The following is an 8,965-nucleotide window of genomic DNA, read 5'->3' on the forward strand; positions in this document are numbered from 1 at the left end:
TGTTTCCCTCAGCCTGCTTTACACTCTTAGGCCTTTCTCCGCCCCATTTGGGGCTGCCATTACTCACGTTCTCTCATTGCATCAGCAGGACACTTTGGGTTCTGACAGGGAACCCACCTTTAGCTCAGTTAAGGAGAGCGGGCTTCCAGTGGAAGGACGCTGAGTAGCTCCAGGCTCCCAGGGAAGGTCAGAGCACTGGCTAAGAAAGGACAGGATGAGTGTGCTCACGGTTCCAAGGTGACAGCCAGAGCCAGCCAGGCCCAGGGCGGGTGACATGAGCCCATCTGCCTGGTCAGGGAAGGTCAGGGCACTTTGACAACAAGATGACCCACAGCTGGGGGAGGTAATTCCTCCAAGTTCACTGGGTGTCAGCTAAGAATAAGGCGGCAGTGGCAGCGGGGCGGGGTAGGGGAGGACCTCCCTGCTGTTTCAGTGGCTCAGACTCTACGTTCCCGATGTGGGGGTGCCCAGGTTCGATCCCTGGTCAGGAAACTAGATCCCACGTGCTGCAACTAAAGATCCTGAATGCTGCAATGAAGATCGAGGATCCCGTGTGCTACAACGAAGACCTGCTGCAGCCAAATAGATAAATATTTTTAAAGGTGCGTTATTAAAAAAAGAAGAAGAAGGGGAAGGACCGCTAGCTGGGTGGCCAGAAAGCAGCAGTGATCACTCCAGTCTCCCTTCTATCCCCCTCACTGGCACCACTGTGTCGACTCCACAGCTCCCTGGCTGCAGCGTTAAGTGTGAACCCCTCAGGGCCCAGCCACGACCTCCCAGGCACACTGGGGCCTTCGCCTCTCCTTTCCCACCCCAGGCTGTCTCCTGCTTGGGTGACAGCAGCCTGGAAGACCCTTCCTCTCCTTCTCCACATGAAGAACTCCTACCTATCCTACAAGACCCAGTTCAGTTGTGCCCCCTCCTGGAAGACGCCTCTTGCCAGCCTGAGGCTCCTCCCTCAGCCTGGCAGGAGCTCCTTCAGGTGGGGCTCACCTCTGCCTGGAGGCTGCCCTCGCTGCACCAGCCTCGGAAGCTAAGGAGCCATCTGTCCCCTTGGCAGAGCCCCTGATGCCCTCCCTGCCACCCCCATGTCCCCCTTGAACCTGGCACAGGGCCGGCTGAGATTCATGAAATCGCCTGGCTGCTGAGGCTTTCAGAGTCTGTGACTAAGCCTTGCCCTGGGGCTCGCCTGTCCTGGGTCCCCTGGCTTCCCTCCTTCCACCCTCACCCAGTTAATGTCTCCGTTCAGCCTGGAAACATTTTCTTAAAGACAAAAAATAAATAAATAAATAAAATCATAGGTTAACAGTCTCAAGCAATAAAACAGCAGATGACGTTGTGTGGGCAATTTCCCAGAGGACACAGAACACACGTCTCCTGAGTGGGTGGCCTTATAAGGGCAGGTTCAGGAGGAGAATGGGCAGGAGGCAGAGAGACCCGCCAGGAGACAGGGAGGTGGCGGTGAGGGTGGGTGCCCCATCGCTGGGCTGGGAGTGGGGCCAGCAGGGGTGCTGGCGAGGACCCAGCTCCACAGGAAGAGCTGGACACGTACCATCTCCAGAGGCCCTGCTTGGGCCAAAGCCCGCCTGTCCTCCCGCCTGCCCTGCCACCAGCAGCAGCACAGACATTGCGCCAGCTGCTGCGCCGACTCATACCACCAGCCTGGGACCCAGAGCCCTCCCACCCCAGGATGGGCCATGTCTCATCTTCCTTCCCAACTCCCCGCACTCGTGGCCCAGCAGGTCCTGGCTCCCAGCTGGCATGCAGTAAAGCTTTGTTGGGTAGAAGAATTATTAAGTGAATGGTTGTTTAATGGTAGTTTGGACTCATGAGCTAGGCTGTAGCCCCTGGAACACAGGTAGGGCCTCCTTAGGGAGACAAGCACACAGCCAAGTGAATGCTTAAGAAATAACTCGGTGCCTGGGTGGCCCCTGCCTTTGAGTCGAGCTGAGCCATCAGTTCTTACCTCACTCAGGGTTACCAAGCAGGAAGGCACGCGTGCTCCACAACTGTTCCAGAGAATGCCTGGGGTGGGACTTCATTTTCCAACGTCCCCCCGCCCCACACCCCAACACCAGGACAGTGAGGTGGGGTAGCTATAAGAGAGAGAGAGACTTCCCTGGTGGTCCAGTGGTTAAGACTCTGTGCTCTCAACGCAGAGGGCCTGGGTCTGATCCCTCGTTAGGGAACTAGAGTCCATATGCCTCAACTAAGACCCAGAGCAACTAAAAATAAACAAGTGACAGAGAGGAAGAGAGGCAGTGGTGGGCGTGGGGAGGCCTTTCCAGGAGGTTCCCGATTGTCCACGTGCTCGTCTGAACTCAGCATTTCTGAGAACAAAGCCCTCATCGCTGGTGTGGGAAGGTGGGGGCGGTGTGTGCCAGGCGACCCTGTCCTAAGGAAGGGGCTCTGGAAGCCTCCCCCAGTTCTCATTATGAAAGACTCTTTCCAGCACCCCCAAAAGCCCCAAATCCTCCTCTAAGTGAGTCTTAAAAGAGACAGAATGGATGGTCAAATAAGGTGAAAACTGGGGGAGCCACCCCATCCCTCAGCCGGCTCTTACTTGGCCTAAAGCTTATCATTTATGAGCCACTATTCACGAGCATTGCTCTGGCCCTAAATCCTCTTATAAAAGGCAAAGAGTATTTCTCTGCAGGGGCCGACAATCACCTGTCTAATCACTAGATAAGACAGGAGAACAGGGCACTGAGGGGGCAGACGGGGGCAGAGGCAGGGAGGAAGTGGGAAGCAAGGGGCCCAGAGGGGAGGAGGGCCCGGGAAGAGGAAGCTCCTGAGTCCTCCAGGGATCCCCGGAGGCCACCTGTGCCCAGAGGGTGTGTCCTCCTCCACTGCCCCTGAGGGCAAGAGTCAGGGCCAAAAGGAGCCTCTGGCAGCCTCTCAGCTGGCACTGCTCTGGGTACCAGGAGAACATTGTCAGCTGTAGAAGGCTGACTCAAGTTGAAGCTAGAGCCCCAGAGGCTCCTGTTAGAGGCGAGAGGGGAGCAGAGCAGGCTGTGTGGGCCTGAGCCTGCTGAGGGCCTGGCCTTGCCTGAGACCCTGACCCCTGGGTAAGGCCTGCCCCACTGTCATTCTGTTCCAAAATAGAAATGTTCTTTGTGTAAAGAGTAACGCAAACCACAACAAAACCCCCTTATGTGACTGCCTGAAATTCCACCAGTAGTCATGTATTATTTGGGGTTAATCACTGCCCCCTGTGTGGGACTGAATAATGGTCCCCCAATATTTAACTTATATGCAGAGTACATCATGAGGAACGCTGGACTGGAAGAAGCACAAGCTGGAATCAAGATTGTTGGGAGAAATATCAATAACCTCAGATATGCAGATGATGGCAACCCACTCCAGTGTTCTTGCCTGGAGAATCCCAGGGACGGGGGAGCCTGGTGGGCTTCCGTCTATGGGGTCACACAGAGTCGGACACGACTGAAGTGACTTAGCAGCAGCAGCAGCATGCAGATGATACCACCCGTATGGCAGAAAGTGAAGAGGAACTAAAAAGCCTCTTGATGAAAGTGAAAGAGGAGAGTGAAAAGGTTGACTTGAAGCTCAACATTCAGAAAACAAAGATCATGGCATCTGGACCCATCACTTCATGGGAAATAGATGGGGAAACAGTGGAAGCAGTGTCAGACTTTATTTTTTGGGGCTCCAAAATCACTGCAGATGCTGATTGCAGCCATGAAATTAAAAGACGCTTACTCCTTGGAAGGAAAGTCATGACCAACCTAGATGGCATATTAAAAAGCAGAGACATTACTTTGCCAACTAAGGTCCGTCTAGTCAAGGCTATGGTTTTTCCCGTGGTCATGTATGGATGTGAGAGTTGGACTGTGAAGAAAGCTGATCGCTGAAGAATTGATGCTTTTGAACTGTGGTGTTGGAGAAGACTCTTGAGAGTCCCTTGGACTGCAAGGAGATCCAACCAGTTCGTTCTAGAGGAGATCAATCCTGGGTGTTCATTGGAAGGACTGATGCTAAAACTGAAACTCCAATACTTTGGCCACCTCATGCGACGAGTTGACTCACTGGAAAAGACTCTGATGCTGGGAGGGATTGGGGGCGGGAGGAGACGGGGACGACAGAGAATGAGATGGCTGGATGGCATCACCAGCTCGATGGACATGAGTTTGAGTGAACTCCGGGAGTTGGTGATGGACACGGAGGCCTGGCGTGCTGTGATTCATGGGGTCGCAAAGAGTCGGACACGACTGAGCGACTGAAATGAACTGAACTGAACTGAACTGAAAGGTGTCCATGTTCTAATCCTTGGAGTTAACTGCCCTACATGGTACAAGAGACTTTGCAGATGTGATTACAGATTCTGAAGTGGGAGATTAACCTGGATTATCCAGGTAGGCCCAACGTAATCACAAAGGTCCTTATGTGGAGGCGGAAGGGTCAGCTAGTTAGAGGGCACACATCTCCCTGGGAAGGGAACACACAAAGAACTTGGGTTCAGCCTGAAATCGTTTCTGAGGGCCTCCCCACCCCGCACTATACCCTCCCCACCAGTCAGGTCCTTCAAACTGCTGGCAATGGGTCTCCGAGGGAACATGATGGGGACACAGAAGAGGAGACAGAGGATGTGGGGACAGAAGCAGAAGCAATGCCTCAGGGAGAGCTTACTTCATTCTGCATCTTTGGGTCAGAATGGTCCCCTCGGGGGACTCCACCATCCCTGGCTTCCTCTCCAAGGGTCATGTTGTCTAGACTCTGGCTTCAGATGGCTGAATGTGCCATCTGCTGCTGTTTCAAGGGGCCACCAGTGACCCTTTCTATTAGTTGTAGAGATTCTTTTTCTCCCACAATCCTCTGCTCTGGCCCTCTTCTTAAATCCTGCTGACCAAGAGGCTAAGTCACTGGGGGAGAAGTTCTCCCAGGTTTTCTGAGTTTGATCATAAATGCTGGAGATATTTTAACCATAACAATAATGGGAAGGATGGCAGAATAAGGTAGTAGTGATTATAGAACAAAGTAGGGCATAAATATGAATAAATAAGTAAACAGCTACTAGATACCATGTCACAAGCTTCCTGTGCATTCTCCTGTTTAATCATTCTAATTGGGAAGTTTTAGTATCCATATTTTACGGGTAAGGAACTGAGGCACGGAGAAGTTAAGACTTTCAAAAGGTCACACAGCTAGTTAGTAATAGGGTTGTAGTTTCAGCCCAAGTTTGACTTCAGAGCCCATGCCTTTAACTGTGACACTATTCTACCTCCTAAAAAATAATGTAAACTAACAATGTGCCCGTTGATGTTTCATTTGTAATCAAACCATAGTTTCTAGGGATGGGAAGGTTTGGGCAGATGGGAGAAAGATGGGGTTGTAACACAGCGGAAGGCACTGCAATGTGGGGGAGGGGCCAGCCGACTGGTCGCCTCTAATCAAGAGGACTTAATAAAGCAGCAGACTAAGGCCAGATTACCTTAATCAAAACAGAAATAACCTTGGATCTAACATTGCATCTTAGAATTGAATTTTAATTTTCCTGTCTTTTCCAAGTGCAGTTATATATATACTTTTTTACTGACTTTATGCCATCTCATGGATTTCTCAAATAGTTTTATATTGCCTGCAAGTTATTTAAAGAAAAATTTTAAGGGCAAAGAATATTTTTAATGTAATTTCAAGTTGGCAGGCCTTGAGGCTTAGTGGAAAGTACTCAGGAACTGGATGGGCCTCAAAAGACCCGGATTCTGTTTAGGCCTGTGTAGGCCTGCTAAGGTCCTCACTGCATGTTCAAACAAGATTTTATTTGTCTTTTCACAGGCCTCAGCTCCAGGTCCAGCCCTGCTTGTTGGGTGGAGGGGGCTGAGAGATTTCAGTTCTGCACTAATTGCTCCAGGTCAGTGCTCAGGGCAACTGGGAAGGACAGAGGCATCAGTGCCCTGTCCTCTGACCTCTACTTGCCTGTCACGGGCAGCTCCAGCAATTTGTCCCCTCAGTCCCTGGGGACCTCCGGAAGATAGGCCTGGGATGACTGAAGACAACTCTGGTCCCAACCCCAAGTGAGGGAAAACTGACATAGAGGCACAGAAGCCAGACACACTGGTCATGGGCCCATTATATTGACTAAAAATTCCCCAAGATATTGGCATAAAAACAGACACACAGATGAATGGAACAGGCTAGAGAGCAGGGAAATAAACCCACACATATATGTGGTCAATTAGTTTACAATCAAGGAGCCAAGAATATACAATGGGGAAAAGACAGTCAGGCTCTTCAATGACACCCTTACGACACCACTCTTACGGCAGAAAGTGAAGAGGAACTAAAGAGCCTCCTGATGAAGGTGAAAGAGAAGAGTGAAAAGCTGGGTTAAAATGAACGTTCAAAAAACGAAGATCATGGCATCTGGTCCCATCCCTTCATGGGAAACAGATGGGGAAACAGTGGAAACAGTGATAGACTTTACTTTCTTGGGATTCAAAATCACTACAGATGGTGACTGCAGCCATTAAATTAAAAGATGCTTGCTCCTTGCAAGAAAAGCTATGACAAACCTAAACAACATATTAAAAAGCAGAGATATTACTTTGCCAACAAAGGTCCGTCTAGTCAAAGCTATGGTTTTTCCAGTAGACACTTAAGGATGTGAGAGTTGGACCATAAAGAAGGCTGAGCACAGAAGAATTAATGCTTTTGAACCTCGGTGTTGGAGAAGACTCTTGAGAGTCCCTTGGACTGCAAGGAGATCCAACCAGTCTATCCTTAAGGAAATCAGTCCTGAATATTCATTGGAAGGACGGATGCTGAAGCTGAAGCTCCAATACTTTGGCCACCTGATGCAAAGAACTGACTCACTAGAAAAGACCCTGATGCTGGGAAAGATTGAAGGTGGGAGGAGAAGGGAACAACAGAGGACAAGATGGTTGGATGGCATCACCTACTCGATGGACATGAGTTTGAGTAAGCTCCGGGAGTTGGTGATGGACAGGAAAGTCTGGCGTGCTGTAGTCCATGGGGTCTCAAAGAGTCAGACATGACTGAGCAACTGAACAACAACAGCTCTTCAATGAATGGTGCTGTGAAAACTGGGCAGCTGTATGCAAAAGAATAAAACCCCACAACTACCTCACACCACACACAAAAATTAACTCAAGGGAATTAAAGACTTGAATGTTAGATGTGAAACCATGAAACTCCCAGAAGAAAACATAGGCAGTAAGGCTCCTTGACGTCGGTCTGGGTGAGGACTTTTTAAATCTGACACCCAAAGCAAATGCAACAAAAGCAAAAATAAGCAAGTGGGACTACATCAAACTATTATTAAAAAACTCTGTACAGCAAAGGAAACCATAAACAGAGTCAAAAGGCAACCTACATAATGAGAGAAAATATTTGCAAATCATATATCTGATAAAGGGCTAATATCCAAAATAGATAAAGAACCCATTCAGGGACTTCCCTCAGGTCCAGTGGTTAAGACTCCCAGCTTCTACCACAGAGAGTACAGTTGGATCCCTGGTCACGGAGTTAAGATCCCATTATTATTTTTGGCATGGCCAAAAAATAATAAAAAATTAAAAATAAATTTTAGAAAAAGAACTCATACAAGTCAACAGAAAAAAAAAAAAACTCCAAACACCCACACAATATGATTTTTAAACGGGAAGATCTAAATAGAGTTTTTCCCAAAGAAGACATACAGAAGGCCAACATGCACATGAAAACATCATTCATTATTAGGGAAATGTAAATCAAAACAACAATGAGATGCCATCTCACACCTATCAGAATGACTGTTATCAAAATGACAAGAAACCCCAAGTGTCTGTGAGGATATGGAGAAAAGGGAACCCTCATGCACATTGTGAGAATGGAAGTTGGTGCAGCCATTACAGAAAATAGGAAAACAGTGTGGCGGTTCCTCCAAAAACTAAAAATAGAACTCCTATATGAGCCAACAATTCCATTTCTGGATATCATCTGAAGAAAATGAAAACACTAAACTGAAAAGGTATCTGCACCCCAAAGGTTCACTGCCATATTATTAGAAACAACCAAGATAATGGAAACAACCTAAGTGTCTATTGACGGATGCAGGGATAAAGAGACTCTGGTGTATATATACAATGAGATATTATTCAGCCATAGGAAAGAATGAGCCATAGGAAAGAATGAGATCTTGCCATTTGTGACAACATGGATGGGCCTTGAGGGCATTTTGCTCAGTGGAATAAATCAGACACAGAAAGACAAATACTGTATGATTTTTCTTATATGTGGACTACTAAACAAAAACAAGCTCACAGATACAAAGAGCAGATAGTGGTTGCCAGAGGTGGGGGATGGGAAAGGGGGGAAATGAATGAAGACGGCCAACAAAATAACCAAAACAGCGATTTAAAAAATAAAAAGGAAAACGAAAGAATCTCCAGAGAGCTTCTTATAAAAACAAAACAGATTCCTGTGGGCTGCCAAGCTGGACTTTCTGAATCAGATCATCCAGGAGTGGGGCTATGGGCATTTTAACAAACTCCCCAGGGCACTCTTACGGATAGCAGTCAGGCCCAGTCATTCCACTTTCCCTGGGGAAACTTAAGCCCAAAGAGGCCTTGAGTCAGTCATCAGCAGAACCAAAATCAGAATTAGGTCCTCTCACCCACAGTCAGATATCGTTTCCACACCAAGATCAGAAACCAGGACCCAAAGAAATACACATTATTTATTTGCTTTAATTTTCTTAAAGTTACTAATGCCCATAGTTTAAAGAATCAAATACAGATCATTTTACAAGGCTTATACGAAAACACGCAGTTCATCGCCTATGCACCCCATCTGGCCCTCCTCACAAGGAACCACTTTCACCTCTTTAAGCCGCTTCTTCTGATATTGAAGGAAACTGGAATGTCATCCCAAAATATGCCTCTTTGACATAATTCTGCTCAGTTGCATCCCAACTCTTTGTGACCCCACAGACTGTAGCCTGCCAGTC

Source organism: Moschus berezovskii, chromosome 9 (genome assembly GCF_049115385.1).
Source record: "Moschus berezovskii isolate FMDL1 chromosome 9, NW_MosBer_1.0, whole genome shotgun sequence".
In the NCBI taxonomy this organism is placed as follows: domain Eukaryota; kingdom Metazoa; phylum Chordata; class Mammalia; order Artiodactyla; family Moschidae; genus Moschus; species Moschus berezovskii.